Here is a 19220-nt window from a genome sequence, read left to right as displayed (position 1 = left end):
ATCCAAATAATCACGGAAAATGTCATGCATAAAGGACTGAAAGACTGAAGGGGCATTTGAAAGACCAAAAGGCATCACCAAATACTCAAAGTGGCCCTCGGGCGTATTAAATGTGGTTTTCCACTCATCCCCCTGCTTAATTTGCACCAAATTATACGCCCCACGGAGATCTATCTTAGAGAACCACTTGGCCCCCTTTATGCGAGCAAACAAATCAGTCAGCAGTGGCAACGGATATTGGTATTTAACCGTGATTTTATTCAAAAGCCGATAATCAATGCACGGCCTCAAAGAGCCATCTTTCTTAGCCACAAAGAAAAAACCGGCTCCTAAGGGAGATGACGAAGGACGAATATGTCCCTTTTCCAAGGACTCCTTTATATATTCTCGCATAGCAGCATGTTCAGGCACAGACAGATTAAATAAACGACCCTTAGGGTATTTACTACCCGGAATCAAATCTATGGCACAATCGCACTCCCGGTGCGGAGGTAATGAACCAAGCTTAGGTTCTTCAAAAACGTCACGATATTCAGTCAAGAATTCAGGAATCTCAGAGGGAATAGATGATGAAATGGAAACCACAGGTACGTCCCCATGCGTCCCCTTACATCCCCAGCTTAACACAGACATAGCTTTCCAGTCAAGGACTGGGTTATGAGATTGCAGCCATGGCAATCCAAGCACCAACACATCATGTAGGTTATACAGCACAAGAAAGCGAATAATCTCCTGGTGATCCGGATTAATCCGCATAGTTACTTGTGTCCAGTATTGTGGTTTATTGCTAGCCAATGGGGTGGAGTCAATCCCCTTCAGGGGTATAGGAGTTTCAAGAGGCTCCAAATCATACCCACAGCGTTTGGCAAAGGACCAATCCATAAGACTCAAAGCGGCGCCAGAGTCGACATAGGCATCCGCGGTAATAGATGATAAAGAACAAATCAGGGTCACAGATAGAATAAACTTAGACTGTAAAGTGCCAATTGAAACAGACTTATCAAGCTTCTTAGTACGCTTAGAGCATGCTGAAATAACATGAGTTGAATCACCGCAATAGAAGCACAACCCATTTTTTCGTCTAAAATTCTGCCGTTCACTTCTGGACAGAATTCTATCACATTGCATATTCTCTGGCGTCTTCTCAGTAGACACCGCCAAATGGTGCACAGGTTTGCGCTCCCGCAGACGCCTATCGATCTGGATAGCCATTGTCATGGACTCATTCAGACCCGCAGGCACAGGGAACCCCACCATAACATCCTTAATGGCATCAGAGAGACCCTCTCTGAAATTCGCCGCCAGGGCGCACTCATTCCACTGAGTAAGCACAGCCCATTTACGGAATTTCTGGCAGTATATTTCAGCTTCGTCTTGCCCCTGAGATAGGGACATCAAGGCCTTTTCCGCCTGAAGTTCTAACTGAGGTTCCTCATAAAGCAACCCCAAGGCCAGAAAAAACGCATCCACATTGAGCAACGCAGGATCCCCTGGAGCCAATGCAAAAGCCCAATCCTGAGGGTCGCCCCGGAGCAAGGAAATCACAATCCTGACCTGCTGAGCAGGATCTCCAGCAGAGCGAGATTTCAGGGACAAAAACAACTTGCAATTATTTTTGAAATTTTGAAAGCAAGATCTATTCCCCGAGAAAAATTCAGGCAAAGGAATTCTAGGTTCAGATATAGGAACCTGAACAACAAAATCTTGTAAATTTTGAACTTTCGTGGTGAGATTATTCAAACCTGCAGCTAAACTCTGAATATCCATTTTAAACAGGTGAACACAGAGCCATTCCAGGATTAGAAGGAGAGAGAGAGAGAAAGGCTGCAATATAGGCAGACTTGCAAGAGATTCAATTACAAGCACACTCAGAACTGAAGGGAAAAAAAAAAAAAAAAAAAAAATCTTCAGCAGACTTCTCTTTTCTCTCCTTTCTCTGTCAATTAATTTAACCCTTTGTGGCTGGTCAAACTGTTATGGTTCTCAATGGCAAGAGAACATAGCCCAGCAAACATAAGAACTAGCTCTTGGAAGGATGGAAACTAAACTGACCATGAACTAAACCTGCCGCACAACTAACAGTAGCCGGGTAGCGTAGCCTGCGTTTTATCCCTAGACGCCCAGCGCCGGCCGGAGGACTAACTAATCCTGGCAGAGGAAAATATAGTCCTGGCTCACCTCTAGAGAAATTTCCCCGAAAGGCAGACAGAGGCCCCCACAAATATTGGCGGTGATTTTAGATGAAATGACAAACGTAGTGTGAAAATAGGTTTAGCAAAATTGAGGTCCGCTTACTAGATAGCAGGAAGACAGAAAGGGCACTTTCATGGTCAGCTGAAAACCCTATCAAAACACCATCCTGAAATTACTTTAAGACTCTAGTATTAACTCATAACATCAGAGTGGCAATTTCAGATCACAAGAGCTTTCCAGACACAGAAACGAAACTACAGCTGTGAACTGGAACAAAATGCAAAAACAAACAAGGACTAAAGTCCAACTTAGCTGGGAGTTGTCTAGCAGCAGGAACATGCACAGAAAGGCTTCTGATTACAATGTTGACCGGCATGGAAGTGACAGAGGAGCAAGGCTAAATAGCGACTCCCACATCCTGATGGAAACAGGTGAACAGAGAGGATGATGCACACCAGTTCAATTCCACCAGTGGCCACCGGGGGAGCCCAAAATCCAATTTCACAACATACCACCTACTCCAGAGATAGTCTCATGCGGCTCCAGGGTCACCGGATCATAACAGGTCAGCTTCTGACTGTGTAGAGTGCAAGGTGAATGTAGTGGTCTGGGTCAATGTATCAGCAGACTCATCTAGCAGTGGCTGGGCAATGGGCAGGATGAGGAGGAAACACAGATATAGTCCCAAAGAATAAAGTAGGCTAAATGCAGTTCAAAATTGGTAGCAGGAGTAAACAGGTGGCACAGCTTTGTGCAGTGGTGGAGAACACCAAGCAGCGGCAGACACCGTTAGTAGGCCCAACCAAACAAGCAGGCCAAATGCAGGTTAATATCTGATATAGGCCGAAAGCCTGAAGATTGAAGCTCAGCTATATTCAGTGGAGGAGAACACCAAGGAGCAGCAGACACCGTTAGTAGGGCCCAACCAAACAAGTAGGCCAAATGCAGTTTAAAATTCCCTATAGGCCGAAAGCTTGAAGATTGAAACTCAGCTTTGTTCAGTGGAGGAGACAAGCAAGGAGCGGCAGACACCATTACTAGGGCCCAACCAAAGTAGTAGCGAAATGCAGTTTAAAATTCCCTATAGGCTGAAAGCCTGAAGATTGAAGCTCAGCTTTGTTCAGTGGAGGAGACAAGCAAGGAGCGGCAGACACCGTTACTAGAGCCCAACCAAACTAGTAGGCCAAATGCAGTTTCATATTGTAAATACAGGCTGAAAGCCTGAAGATTGAAGCACAGGAGAAAATCACAGGAGAACACCAAGGAGCAGCAGACACCGTTACTAGGGCCCAACCAAAGTAGTAGGCCAAATGCAGTTTAAAATTCCCTATAGGCCAAAAGCCTGAAGATTGAAGCTCAGCTTTGTTCAGTGGAGGAGACAAGCAAGGAGCGGCAGACACCGTTACTAGGGCCCAACCAAACTAGTAGGCCAAATGCAGTTTCATATTGTAAATATAGACCGAAAGCCTGAAGATTGAAGCACAGGAGAAAAGCACAGGAGAACACCAAGGAGCGGCAGACACCGTTACTAGGGCCCAACCAAAGTAGTAGGCCAAATGCAGTTTAAAATTCCCTATAGGCCGAAAGCCTGAAGATTGAAGCTCAGCTTTGTTCAGTGGAGGAGACAAGCAAGGAGCGGCAGACACCGTTACTAAGGCCCAACCAAAGTAGTAGGCCAAATGCAGTTTAAAATTCCCTATAGGCCGAAAGCCTGAAGATTGAAGCTCAGCTATATTCAGGAGGAGAACACCAAGGAGCAGCAGACACCGTTACTAGGGCCCAACCAAACAAGTAGGCCAAATGCAGTTTCATATTGTAAATATAGGCCGAAAGCCTGAAGATTGAAGCACAAGAGAAAAGCACAGGAGAACACCAAGGAGCGGCAGACACCGTTACTAGGGCCCAACCAAAGTAGTAGGCCAAATGCAGTTTAAATTTCCCTATAGGCCGAAAGCCTGAAGATTGAAGCTCAGCTTTGTTCAGTGGAGGAGACAAGCAAGGAGCGGCAGACACCATTACTAGGGCCCAACCAAATTAGTAGGCCAAATGCAGTTTAAAATTCCCTATAGGCCGAAAGCCTGAAGATTGAAGCTCAGCTATATTCAGTGGAGGAGAACACCAAGGAGCAGCAGACACCGTTACTAGGGCATAACCAAACAAGTAGGCCAAAAGCAGTTTAAAATTTCCTATAGGCCAAAAGCCTGAAGATTGAAGCTCAGCTATATTCAGTGGAGGAGAACACCAAGGAGCAGCAGACACCGTTACTAGGGCCCAACCAAACAAGTAGGCCAAATGCAGTTTAAAATTTCCTATAGGCCGAAAGCCTGAAGATTGAAGCTCAGCTATATTCAGTGGAGGAGAACACCAAGGAGCAGCATACACCGTTACTAGGGCCCAACCAAACAAGTAGGCCAAATGCAGTTAAAATTTCCTATAGGCCGAAAGCCTGAAGATTGAAGCTCAGCTATATTCAGTGGAGGAGAACACCAAGGAGCAGCAGACACTGTTACTAGGGCCCAACCAAACAAGTAGGCCAAATGCAGTTTAAAATTTCCTATAGGCCAAAAGCCTGAAGATTGAAGCTCAGCTATATTCAGTGGAGTAGAACACCAAGGAGCAGCAGAAACCGTTACTAGGGCCCAACCAAACAAGTAGGCCAAATGCAGTTTAAAATTTCCTATAGGCCGAAAGCCTGAAGATTGAAGCTCAGCTATATTCAGTGGAGTAGAACACCAAGGAGCAGCATACACCGTTACTAGGGCCCAACCAAACAAGTAGGCCAAATGCAGTTTAAAATTCCCTATAGGCCGAAAGCCTGAAGATTGAAGCTCAGCTATATTCAGTGGAGGAGAACACCAAGGAGCAGCAGACACCGTTACTAGGGCCCAACCAAACAAGTAGGCCAAATGCAGTTTAAAATTTCCTATAGGCTGAAGGCCTGAAGATTGAAGCTCAGCTATATTCAGTGGAGGAGAACACCAAGGAGCAGCAGACACCGTTACTAGGGCATAACCAAACAAGTAGGCCAAAAGCAGTTTAAAATTTCCTATAGGCCAAAAGCCTGAAGATTGAAGCTCAGCTATATTCAGTGGAGGAGAACACCAAGGAGCAGCAGACACCGTTACTAGGGCCCAACCAAACAAGTAGGCCAAATGCAGTTTAAAATTTCCTATAGGCCGAAAGCCTGAAGATTGAAGCTCAGCTATATTCAGTGGAGGAGAACACCAAGGAGCAGCATACACCGTTACTAGGGCCCAACCAAACAAGTAGGCCAAATGCAGTTAAAATTTCCTATAGGCCGAAAGCCTGAAGATTGAAGCTCAGCTATATTCAGTGGAGGAGAACACCAAGGAGCAGCAGACACTGTTACTAGGGCCCAACCAAACAAGTAGGCCAAATGCAGTTTAAAATTTCCTATAGGCCAAAAGCCTGAAGATTGAAGCTCAGCTATATTCAGTGGAGTAGAACACCAAGGAGCAGCAGAAACCGTTACTAGGGCCCAACCAAACAAGTAGGCCAAATGCAGTTTAAAATTTCCTATAGGCCGAAAGCCTGAAGATTGAAGCTCAGCTATATTCAGTGGAGTAGAACACCAAGGAGCAGCATACACCGTTACTAGGGCCCAACCAAACAAGTAGGCCAAATGCAGTTTAAAGTTTCCTATAGGCCGAAAGCCTGAAGATTGAAGCTCAGCTATATTCAGTGGAGGAGAACACCAAGGAGCAGCAGACACTGTTACTAGGGCCCAACCAAACAAGTAGGCCAAATGCAGTTTAAAATTTCCTATAGGCCGAAAGCCTGAAGATTGAAGCTCAGCTTTGTTCAGTGGAGGAGAACACCAAGGAGCGGCAGACACCGTTAGTAGGCCCAACCAAACAAGTAGGCCAAATGCAGTTTAACATCTGACATCGGATGAAAACTGAGGCTCAGCTTTGTTGAGTGGAGGACAACTGTAATGAGAGGCAGATACAGTTAGTAGGCATAAATAAGAAAGTAGGCTAAATGCATTTCAAAATTGGTTAGTGGAGTACACAGGCGACATAGCTTTGTTCAGCGGAGGACAACTGTAATAAGTGGCTCAGACAGACAGAGTAGGCCTACAATTAAAAAAGGTGCATTGCAGTTCAAAATTTGCAATAGGAGTACACAGTCGGCATAGTGTGGTTCAGCGGAGGAGGACAAGTGTAATTAGTGGCTCTGACACACTGAGTAGGCGTAAAATAAAAAAGAAGGCTATATACAGTTCACAATTGGTAAGAGGAGTACACAGGCGGCCTTGCTGGGTTCAGCGGTGGAGGACAACTGTTGTGAGTGTCTGACACAGTTACTAGGACAAAATAAATAAGTAAGCTAAATGCTGTTCTACATTGGTAAGAGGAGTACACAGGCGGCCTAGCTTGTTTCAGGGGGGGGGCAGTTGTAATGTGTGGTGCCGACAGACAGACAGACAGACAGACAGACAGAGGCCTAAAATAAAAAACGGTGGCTTCATGCAGTTCTAAACTGCTAGAAGGACTAACCTGGCGGCCTAGCTTGTTTCAGGGGGGGGGGACAGTTGTAATGTGTGGCGCCGACAGACAGACAGACAGACAGAGGCCTAAAATAAAAAACGGTGGCTTCATGCAGTTCTAAACTGCTAGCAGGACTAACCTGGTGGCCTAGCTTGTTTCAAGGGGGGGACAGTTGTAATGTGTGGTGCCGACAGACAGACAGACAGACAGAGGCCTAAAATAAAAAACGGTGGCTTCATGCAGCTCTAAACGGCTAGCAGGACTAACCTAGCGACCTAGCTTGTTTCAGAGTGGGAGGACAATTGTTATGAGAGGCTGACACAGTTACTAGGCACAAATAAGTAAGTAGGCTACATGCAGTTCACAATTGGTAACAGGAGTACAGAGGTGGCATAGCTTTGTTCAGCAGAGGTCAACTGTTAGAAGTGGCTGACACAGTTAGTAGGCCAAAATACTAAAGTGGGCTAAATGTCAGACAAGTAATTGGTCATAAATAAACTGGTGGCATAGCGAGGTACAGGGGTGGGCTTCTCTGCAGAGTTGCAGACAGGGGTAGTTGGCGCAAAGCATTAAGGGGTCTAAATGGAGGCAAGGGCCCCTGTATATTTTTACTATCATCTATCATTGGAACAAATTTGTTATGGCAGTGCCATTTAAGGATTTAACAGCACAGACTACACAGTGGTGGGGCAGGGAGAGGTACGTTTTGCAAGTGGTAGAGCACAGTTCGAGCAGGGGGGGAACACTCTCTCGTTGGCGGCAGTACTGGCCCAGGGCCCCTCATATTATGACGGTGTGTCTGACGTTGGTTGTGCACCACCATCGTCAGAGACACTTCATTGTACTATGAGGGACCCTGTGCCAGTGCCGTGGCCCAAGAGTGGGCACACCCACCTGTCCAGGCAAACGGCACTCGCACGGGTGCTTGCTTCACGTTGTGACCACGGCCCTGTGGGGGGAGTCAGCCCATTTAGGGAGGAATACAAATGGCCTATGGTGGACATTCGGCACCTGCAAATGGGGGAATTGGAGCAGTCAGTAAGAGGAGGCCAAAAACAAGAAATTTTTCTGGCAAGCTACGTGTCAGCAGGGGAAGGTGGGACAAAACAATTCGAAATCCATGATTGCTTCATTTTAATGAAGGTTAGATCATCAACATTTTGGGGAGCCAGACGTGTCCTTTTTTCGGTCAGTATTGAACCAGCAGCACTGAAGACTCTATCTGAGAGCACACTATCAGCTAGGCAAGCGAGCTCCTGTAATGCATATTCTGTCAATTCAGGCCAGGTGTCTAGTTTAGATGCCCAGTAATCAAAGGGGAATGACCTGTGAGGGAGAACATCGATAATGGCGGAAAAATAGTTGGTAACCATACTGGACAAATGCTGTCTCCTGTCACTTTGAATCGATGCAGCAGTACCTTCCGTGTCTGCGGTCATTGCGAAATCACTCCACAACCTGGTGAGAAATCCCCTCTGTCCAATACCACTTCGGCTTTGTGCACCTCTAGCACCTCTGCCATGTTGCCCCCTACAGCTCGTGTGAGAACCATCAGCGCCGCTGTGTGCTGGGAATGCCTGAACCAAACGGTCTACAAGAGTTGCTTGTTTGGTAGCCAATATTTGCTCAAGATTCTCATGTGGCATGATATTTTGTAATTTGCCTTTGTATCGTGGATCCAGGAGGCAGGCCAACCAGTAATCATCATTGGTCATCATTTTGATAATGCGGGGGTCCCGTTTTAGGATACGCAAGGCATACTCTGCCATGTGGGCCAAAGTTCCAGGTGTCAATTCACTGCTTGTGCTGGGTTGAGGAGCACTTTCTTGAAAATCAACATCACTTGTGTCCCGCAAAAACCCTGTACCTGACCTTGCAATGCCACCAGTTTCTATTGCTCCGTGAGAAGCATACTCCTCCTCCTCCTCCTCTTCATCCGCCACCTCGTCCCGGAGACTTCCCTGACCAGACAATGGCTGACTGTCATCAAGGCTTCCCTCCTCCTTGGCCGCAGACGCCTGCTCCTTGATGTGCGTCAAACTTTGCATCAGCAGACGCATTAGTGGGATGCTCATGCTTATGATGGTGTCGTCCGCACTGACCAGCCATGTGCATTCCTCAAAACCCTGAAGGACTTGACAGAGGTCTTGGAGCTTCGACCACTGCACACCAGACAACTCCATGTCTGCCATCCAACTGCCTGCCCGTGTATGTGTATCCTCCCACAAATACATGACAGCATGCCTCTGCTCGCACAGCCTCTGAAGCATGTGCAGTGTATAGTTCCACCTTGTTGCAACGTCTATTATTAGGCGGTGCTGGGGAAGATTCAGCGATCGCTGATGGTTAAGCATATGGCTGGAGTGTACGGGTGACCGGCGGATGTGCGAGCAAAGTCTGCGCACCTTCAGGAGCAGGGCTGGTAAATCAGGGTCATTCTTGAGGAAGCACTGCACCACAAGGTTCAAGTTGTGAGCCAGGCAAGGTATGTGTTTCATTTTGGAAAGGGCTATGGCAGCCATAAAATTCCTTCTGTTATCACTGACTACCTTGCCTGCCTCAAGATGTACACTGCCCAGCCATGACTGAGTTTCTTGCTGCAAGTACTCGGCCAGTACTTCCGCGGTGTGTCTGTTGTCACCCAAACACTTCATTTGCAGCACAGCCTGCTGACGCTTACCACTAGCTGTTCCATAATGGGACAAACTCAGAAAAAATACATACAATGAGATACGGCCTTCCCAAAACCCTGTCTGATGACAAATGCACACTTAGCAGGATGCAGCAGGCCTCCACTGATAAAGGCTAGGAGCGGCACAAGTGCAAACTACTTGATAAAAACAAAAAAACTGTACACAGTGTACACTGTGCACAGTGTCTGGTATGCAACCTATTAATGACGCCCCTTGTATTACCACGCGGGCTGCCCAGCACTATAATATGCAGCCCGCCTGTTAATACAAGGGGCGTCATTAATAGGTTGCATACCAGACACTGTGCACCACACTTATTAGTGTGACTGGCGTCCTATGTGAGTTATATCAATGTGCATTTTTTCTACTAGGCAGCCAACCCCTGCAGTGTTTGGAGGGTGGGGGTGGTTGTTTTTATCAAGTAGTTTGCACTTGTGCCACTCCTAGCCTTTATCAGTGGAGGCCTGCTGCATCCTGCTAAGTGTGCATTTGTCATCAGACAGGGTTTTGGGAAGGCCGTATCTCATTGTATGTACTTTTTCCATAATGGGACACCACGGGTGCAACACTGGCAGCTGCGGAGGGAGTGTTCGTGCGACTGAGCTCTGTGGATGAGCTTTCGCTTCTGGAGGAGGAGGAGGAGGTGCAAACGCCTACAGCCAACTGTTTCCTAGACCGTGGGCTAGGCAGAACTGTGCCACTATGGCTGTCCCCTGTGGACCCTGCATCCACCACATTAACCCAGTGTGCCGTGATGGACACAAAACGTCCCTGGCCATGCCTACTGGTCCATGCATCAGTTGTTAGGTGCGCCTTTCTACTGACCGATTGCCTCAGTGCATGGACAATGCGTTCTTTGACATGTTAGTGGAGTGCTGGGATGGCTTTTCTCGCAAAGAAGTGTCGACTGGGTAGGTCATAGCGTGGTACTGTGTAGGCCATCAGGGCTTTGAAAGCTTTGCTTTCAACCAACCGGTAAGTCATCATCTCTAACGAGATAAGTCGAGCAATGTAGCCGTTCAAACCCTGTGTGCGCGGATGAGAGGAAGAGTACTTTCTTTTCCTATCTAGAGTCTCTTGTAGGCTGAGCTGGACTGGAGAGCTGCATATGGTGGAACTAGCGGGGGGTGGTGGACATGGCAGATTGAGAGAGGCTTGGTGATGGTATTCTTGATGTGGGCCTACCTACAGTTTTTCCAACCAAGAACCTTGTGATTCCCTGACTGCTTTGGCCTTGCGACAATACCTCCACATTTGTTACTGGTGGTTCCATAACCGGTGGGCTTCCAGTGAGGGAAGCAAAGTTGCGTTGCTGACTAACTTCAATATGAGCAGGTGCATCAATGGTAAGGGAAGTTTGGTAGTTAGTCCATGCTTCCAAGTGCCTGCTGGTTAGATGTCTACGCATGCACGTTGTATTTAAACTTTGTAAATTCTTCCCTCTGCTAAAGGTCTTGGAGCATTTCTTACACATAACTTTGGACTGATCATTCGGATCTTGGTTAAAAAATTGCCACACTGCACTCGTCCTACTATGGAATACCTTTTCAGGCTTTGCACGCCGTGCTACTGTCACCGGATTGCAACGCTGTCCTACACCTGTTGTGGTTTTTGACACACGTTTTGGGCCTGATGCGGGCCTGCCAGATGACAGCTTTTGCGATGTAGATGGATGCAGCAGATCATCCTCCTCTGCTTCTGAGCTACAGGAAGCGGCACCCTCTTCCCCAATGGCTGCCAATCAGGGTCAACAACTGGGTCATCTATCACTTCCTCTTCAATGTCATGTGCACCGTTCTCTGTGTCAACGTATAAGGTGCTATAGCGTTCGGGACTGGGCACCATAGTCTCATCAGGGTCAGATTCGGGCTCAGTACACTGCGAGGGCAAAGTAGTGATCCGAGTCAATGGAACAGCATAATAATCAAGCTGTGGCTGTGCATCTGTGCACTCCATGTCAGATTCATCCTGTAATGGGCTTTTAACAATTTCTCTCTCTAACCCAGGCACGGTATGTGTAAAGAGCTCCATGGAGTAAAGTGTAGTGTTGCCTGCCGCATCCTTCACTTTTGTTTTGGGTGAAGGACACAAGGAAGCAACTTTTTCTGGACCTGGAGCAGCCACTGACGACTCGCTGCCGCTGGTTTTAGATTTTGAAGCTTCTGAAGAGGAGGTGAAAGAGCTAGAGGCTGAGTCAGCAATGAAAGCCAAAACTTGTTCCTGCTGCTCCGGCTTTAAAAGCTGTTTTCCTACTCCCAGATAAGGGAGCCTTCGAGGCCTTGTGTAGCCAGACGATGACGCTGCCTCAACACCTCGAGCCTTTGGTGCTATCTTGCTTTTCCCAGTACCACCAGATGCTCCACTACCACCACCATCAGTACCAGCTGGCAACGACCACCCACGGCCTCTTCCACCAGACTTCCTCATTTTTGCGGAAATGTTACCAATATAACAACCATTATATGCTACTGTTAAACCAGGTAGAAGGTTTATATTAACTTTTGGAGAATTTATATCTCGCTTTTTTTTGGCGGGAAGACTGCAGGGAAAAACAGGCCCTGTGTATTACACCACACAATGTACAAGGCAGAACGCGGCTGGCTGATATACGCCAAACAGAACTCACGTAGATCCACTAAGAGGCAATTTAAAGCTCACTTTTTTTTGTGGGGGGAGACTGCAGGGAAAAACAGGACTTGTGTATTACACCACACAATGTACAAGGCAGAACGTGGCTGGCAGATATACGCCAAACAGGACTGATGCAGATGCACTCAGTGGCAATAGAAATCTCCCTTTTTATGTGTGGGAGAATGCAGAAAAAAATCATGCCCACTGTATTACACTACACAGTTTGAGTGTCAGACAGTGGCTGGCAGATATGCCACAAACAGGACTGACGCAGATGCACTCAGTGGCAATAGAAATCTCCCTTTTTTTGTGTGGGAAACAGCAGAAAAAATCAGGCCCACTGTATTACACTACACAGTTTGAGTGGCAGAAAGTGGCTGGCAGATATGCCACAAACAGGACTGACGTAGATGCAATCAGTGGCAATATAAATCTCCCTTTTTATGTGTGAGAGACAGCAGAAAAAATCAGGCCCACTGTATTACACTACACAGTTTGAGTGGCAGAAAGTGGCTGGCAGATATGCCACAAACAGGACTGATGCAGATGCACTCAGTGGCAATAGAAATCTCCCTTTTTATGTGTGGGAGACAGCAGAAAAAATCAGGCCCACTGTATTACACTACACAGTTTGAATGGCAGAACGTGGCTGGCAGATATGCCACAAACAGGACTGACACAGATGCACTCAGTGGCAATATAAATCTCCCTTTTTATGTGTGGGAGAATGCAGAAAAAAATCAGGCCCACTGTATTACACTACACAGTTTGAGTGGCAGAAAGTGGCTGGCAGATATGCCACAAACAGGACTGACGCAGATGCACTCAGTGGCAATATAAATCTCCCTTTTTATGTGTGGGAGACAGCAGAAAAAATCAGGCCCACTGTATTACACTACACAGTTTGAGTAGCAGAAAGTGGCTGGCAGATATGCCACAAACAGGTCTGACGCAGATGCACTCAGTGGCAAAAGAAATCTCCCTTTTTATGTGCGAGGAACAGCAGAAAAAATCAGGCCCACTGTATAACACTACACAGTTTGAGTGGCAGAAAGTGGCTGGCAGATATGCCACAAACAGGACTGACGCAGATGCACTCAGTGGCAATAGAAATCTCCCTTTTTATGTGTGGGAGACAGCAGAAAAAATAATCAGGCCCACTGTATTACACTACACAGATTGAGTGGCAGAAAGTGGCTGGCAGATATGCCACAAACAGGACTGACACAGATGCACTCAGTGGCAATAGAAATCTCCCTTTTTATGTGTGGGAGACAGCAGAAAAAATCAGGCCCACTGTATTACACTACACAGTTTGAGTGGCAGAAAGTGGCTGGCAGATATGCCATAAACAGGACTGACGCAGATGCACTCAGTGGCAATAGAAATCTCCCTTTTTATGTGTGGGAGACAGCAGAAAAAATCAGGCCCACTGTATTACACTACACAGTTTGAGTGGCAGAAAGTGGCTGGCAGATATGCCACAAACAAGACTGACGCAGATGCACTCAGTGGCAATATAAATCTCCCTTTTTATGTGTGGGAGAATGCAGAAAAAAATCAGGCCCACGGTATTACACTACACAGTTTGAGTGGCAGAAAGTGGCTGGCAGATATGCCACACACAGGACTGATGCAGATGCACTCAGTGGCAATAGAAATCTCCCTTTTTATGTCTGGGAGACAGCAGAAAAAATCAGGCCCACTGTATTACACTACACAGTTTGAATGGCAGAAAGTGGCTGGAAGATATGCCACAAAGAGGACTGATGCAGATGCACTCAGTGGCAATAGAAATCTCCCTTTTTATGTGTGGTAGACAGCAGAAAAAATCAGGCCCACTGTATTACACTACACAGATTGAGTGGTAGAAAGTGGCTGGCAGATATGCCACAAACAGGACTGACGCAGATGCACTCAGTGGCAATAGAAATCTCCCTTTTTATGTGTGGGAGACAGCAGAAAAAATCAGGCCAACTGTATCACACTACACAGTTTGAGTGGCAGAAAGTGGCTGGCAGATATGCCACAAACAGGACTGATGCAGATGCTCTCAGTGGCAATAGAAATCTCCCTTTTTATGTGTGGGAGACATCAGAAAAAATCAGGCCCACTGTATTACACTACACAGTTTGAGTGGCAGAAAGTGGCTGGCAGATATATCAAAAAATACAAGGGCTGTAGTAGAATTTCAATCTCCCTACAATGATCAAAGGACAAGTATGGCAGCAATAAAAAGGACTGCTGCACACAAAGAAACAAGAGAACTGTGCAGAAAGAAGCAACATAATTTTTGCTTTGAAAAAAGCAGTTGGTTTGCACAGGGGCGTACAAACAGCAATGCAGCTATCAGGGAGCCTTATAAGCTACAGAGCTGATGCACAGAAATCTAGCCTCCACTGTCCCTGCAAAGAAAAGGTGGTGTTGGACAGTAAAAATCACTACAGCACAAGCGGTTTGGGAGTTAATCTTTTCTCCCTAACAATATCCCTGCTTCAGACGAAGCTACAGCAACCTCTCCCTATGCTCAGATCGGCAGCAGTAAGATGGCGGTCGGTGTGCACGCCCCTTTATAGGCCCTGTGATGCCGCAGAAAGCAAGCCAATCACTGCCATGCCCTTCTCTAAGATGGTGGGGACCGAGACCTATGTCATCACGCTGCCCACACTCTGCATCCTCCTTCATTGGCTGAGAAATGGCGCTTAAAGCGTCGTACGAAACGCGACTTTGGCGCGCAGATCGCCGACCTCATGGCCAATCCCACAGTGGGATCGGGTCGGGTTTCACGAAACCCGACTTTGCCAAAAGTCAGCGACTTTTGAAATTGTCCAATCCGTTTCGCTCAACCCTACTCTAAATGTTCTTTTTTTTTGCCATTAATAGCCTTTCTCACTGTAGGTGTAAGTCAAACAGGTTTAATTTCTGTTATCCATCCTGTTACCCATAGAAATAGATTTTGCAAATGAAGGCATTTATCATTTGTATTACTTTCCCTATCAGATAGCAGCTGCTCCCAGTCAATGTTCTGAAGAAAAAATTTTAAGCTCAGCAAATTGGCCTTTTTAAAAGTGTTTTTTTTCTCTCCACCCCCACGTATAGTTTTTTCACAGTTTAAGTACTAGGTAATAATATTGTAGTTACTATTACCAAGATTTTCACAAGGAGGGACATTTATCACAATCTCTACATTGTCAGACAAGACCAAATGCAAAAGAATATCGCTTCTTGTTGGTTGGTCTACAACCTGGCCCATAAAATTATCCTGCAACAAGCTGAAGAATTTTCTCCCCTTTGCTTTTGAAGCAGAACCATAATCTTACTCAATATCTGAGTAGTTAAAATCTTCAATAATCACTACTGGTGTAGCCTACACCATCTGATGATGCTGCTGACCTTCCAAGTCCTCAGTGAGGAGGAGTATATAGATTACACCAAAAATTGATTTTTCAATGTAGAGCTCTGTTTACTTTCTAATTCCACCCATCCCCATTCTACCCAATCATTTAAGACTCCAGACTCCAGTTCTTTCAGGAAATATCAGTCAGAGACTGGTTCAGATCCTATCTTTTGTATTGAAACATCTAATGAGTGGGTGAAAAGGTCATTATTAGTGATGGGTGAGCACTAAAATGCTCAGGTGCTCGTTGCTCGGGTTGAGCAAATTGGAATACCCGACCCAAGCAATGAACCCAATGTAGGTCTATGGGAAACCCAAGTATTTTTACCGTGATCCCCCTCAGGGGTCCTTTTAAGGTCTAAAAACATCTGAAAATGATGGAAACACTGCTCAAATGACATGGGAACAACATTGGGATCGCCTTTGGAAGCATTTCTGACTCCTAGGTCACAGCTATAAGCAATGTTATCAGGGTTTCATGCCATTTTTACAGGTGCATACAAACACGAAACCAAAATGAATTTTGCTGGGTACATCGTTTCCAGGGTAATGACTTGTATATAAGGCAAAATAATTAACCCCAGACCGAAATGTTCCTCCAACACTTTTGCTATGTTCACATGCAGCGTTTTTAAAAGCAAAATCTACAATGGAATGGTTCACAAATAAATGTATCCAGGTGTTAGAATGGCCAAGTCAAAGTCCAGACCTCAATCCAATCGAGAATCTGTGGATAGAGCTGAAAACTGATGTTCACAAATGATCTCCATCAAACCTCACTGAGCTTGAGCTGTTTGCCAAGGAAGAATGGACAAGAATTTCAGTCTCTTGATGTACAAAACTGATAGACATACCCCAAGCGACTTTCAGCTGTAATCACAGCAAAAGGTGGCGCAACAAAGTATTAAGTTAAAGGGGCCGAATAATATTGCACACCCCACTTTTCAGTTTTTGAATTTCCACAAAAATGTAAAATAACCAACAAATTTCGTTCAACTTCACAATTGTGTTCCACTTGTTGATTCTTCACCAAAAATTTATGTTTGGTATCTTTATGTTTGAAGCATGATATTTGGGAAAAGGTTGAAAAGTTCCAGGGGGCCGAATACTTTTACATGGGACTGTATATATATATATATATATATATATACAGGTCCTTCTCAAAAAATTAGCATATAGTGTTAAATTTCATTATTTACCATAATGTAATGATTACAATTAAACTTTCATATATTAATAATATAGATTTATATCCACCATTATATTATAGATTCATTATCCACCAACTGAAATTTGTCAGGTCTTTTATTGTTTTAATACTGATGATTTTGGCCTACAGCTCCTGATAACCCAAAAAACCTGTCTCAATAAATTAGCATATTTCAACCGTCCAATCAAATAAAAGTGTTTTTTAATAACAAACAAAAAAACCATCAAATAATAATGTTCATTTATGCACTCAATACTTGGTCGGGAATCCTTTGGCAGAAATGACTGCTTCAATGCGGCGTGGCATGGAGGCAATCAGCCTGTGACACTGCTGAGATGTTATGGAGGCCCAGGATGCTTCAATAGCGGCCTTAAGCTCATCCAGAGTGTTGGGTCTTGCGTCTCTCAACTTTCTCTTCACAATATCCCACAGATTCTCTATGGGGTTCAGGTCAGGAGAGTTGGCAGGCCAATTGAGCACAGTAATACCATGGTCAGTAAACCATTTACCAGTGGTTTTGGCACTGTGAGCAGGTGCCAGGAAGCATGAAGTGCTCCAAAATCTCCTGATAGCTAGCTGCATTGACCCTGCCCTTGATGAAACACAGTGGACCAACACCAGCAGCTGACATGGCACCCCACACCATCACTGACTGGGTACTTGACACTGGACTTCAGGCATTTTGGCATTTCCTTCTCCCCAGTCTTCCTCCAGACTCTGGCACCTTGATTTCCGAATGACATGCAAAATTTGCTTTCATCAGAAAAAAGTACTTGGGACCACTTAGCAACAGTCCAGTGCTGCTTCTCTGTAGCCCAGGTCAGGCGCTTCTGCCGCTGTTTATGGTTCAAAAGTGGCTTTACCTGGGGAATGCGGCACCTGTAGCCCATTTCCTGCACACGCCTGTGCACGGTGGCTCTGGATGTTTCCACACCAGACTCAGTCCACTGCTTCCTCAGGTTCCCCAAGGTCTGGAATCGGTCCTTCTCCACAATCTTCCTCAGGGTCCGGTCACCTCTTCTCGTTGTACAGCGTTTTCTGCCACATTGTTTCCTTCCAACAGACTTACCATTGAGGTGCCTTGATACAGCACTCTGGGAACAGCCTATTGAGAAATTTCTTTCTGGGTCTTACCCTCTTGCTTGAGGGTGTCAATGATGGCCTTCTTGACATCTGTCAGGTCGCTAGTCTTACCCATGATGGGGGTTTTGAGTAATGAACCAGGCAGGGAGTTTTTAAAAGCCTCAGGTATCTTTAGCATGTGTTTAGAGTTAATTAGTTGATTCAGAAGATTAGGGTAATAGGTCGTTTAGAGAACCTTTTCTTGATATGCTAATTTATTGAGACAGGTTTTTTGGGTTATCAGGAGTTGTATGCCAAAATCATCAGTATTAAAACAATAAAAGACCTGACAAATTTCAGTTGGTGGATAATGAATCTATAATATATGAAAGTTTAATTGTAATCATTACATTATGGTAAATAATGAAATTTTACACTATATGCTAATTTTTTGAGAAGGACCTGTATATATATATATATATATATATATATATATATATATATATATATACTGTATATACATATATATATATATATATATATATATATATATATATATGTTTTTACCAAGATAGTGTATAGACCTAGGGTATAAGACAGACCAAAAATTGGAATGTATGCATGAAAAAAAACTATTTTTAGACCACACATAAAACGGCCGTCAGATGGAGATAACAGACTGTTTCAATATGTGGCCTGTATTTTTAAAAATGTTCAAACCACAAAATGCTGTATATGTGATGCCCCAGGGTCCTGGTCATCACAGTGGCATTGCTTTCCTCATGGGGAGAGTGATGTCACGCTAGGAAGCAATGAAGGACTCCTTTTATCAGGTAATCACAATGCACACAACATGTTCACACTCCAGGCCAGAAGGGGGAGCTCTGAACCCAGATTAAGGGGAACTTCCCTATATTCTGGTCTGGAGGGAAAGGAAGTCAAGCAGTCTGTCAGAGGACAGAGGAGAGAGCAGTCAGACATTGAGTGTCAGAAGGACTGAAGGGGCCATGTAGCCAGAGTTGCTACAGCTCCTGGAGAAAGAGAGAAAATACGAAAAGAAGAATATTGTTTAGTGAGCATGCAGGAGAGCGAAGCACAGGAGAGTGACATTTGGGGAGGACAGCTGCGAGTGAGCTATCTCCCTGTGAAGCGCAGATTACCAGTAGCTGGAAGACCGAGGTTGTGAGGGACTCTAAGACTTACAGCTGAAACCAGCAAGACAGCTGGATTACACATCACATGTCTGCCCTAATACCCAGGAGACACAGTGACACATAGAGCCCGGGTTGTGTTAGAGACCCTGTAAAAAGGCTCGAGTCACCTGTCATATGGGTTTGTGTCCCACCTTTATGGAGGACAGAGAGAACTGTGAGGATCTTATCAGAAGCCATAGGCAGTAATCGACTACAACACCACCATGCTTTGAGGAAGAATTTCATTTCCACCTGGTAAAGGGGACTCTGGATTCTCTTCCAAGCTGGCCGGATACTGCCTGTACCTGTTATCTGGTGCCCTGGACTGCA

At 45.4% G+C, this 19220-nt stretch overlaps 1 protein-coding gene across 1 annotated transcript in view; it reads right to left on the bottom strand.

Moving 5' to 3' along the window:
* LOC143815681 (sushi, von Willebrand factor type A, EGF and pentraxin domain-containing protein 1-like) overlaps positions 1-19220 on the bottom strand; it is a 493353-nt gene that overhangs the window by 390847 nt on the left and 83286 nt on the right. The window lies entirely within an intron of this gene.

This window comes from Ranitomeya variabilis, chromosome 3 (genome assembly GCF_051348905.1).
Source record: "Ranitomeya variabilis isolate aRanVar5 chromosome 3, aRanVar5.hap1, whole genome shotgun sequence".
NCBI lineage: Eukaryota > Metazoa > Chordata > Amphibia > Anura > Dendrobatidae > Ranitomeya > Ranitomeya variabilis.
The sequence above is the reverse complement of the archived record's forward strand: the minus strand, read 5'-3'. Positions and strand labels throughout refer to the sequence as shown.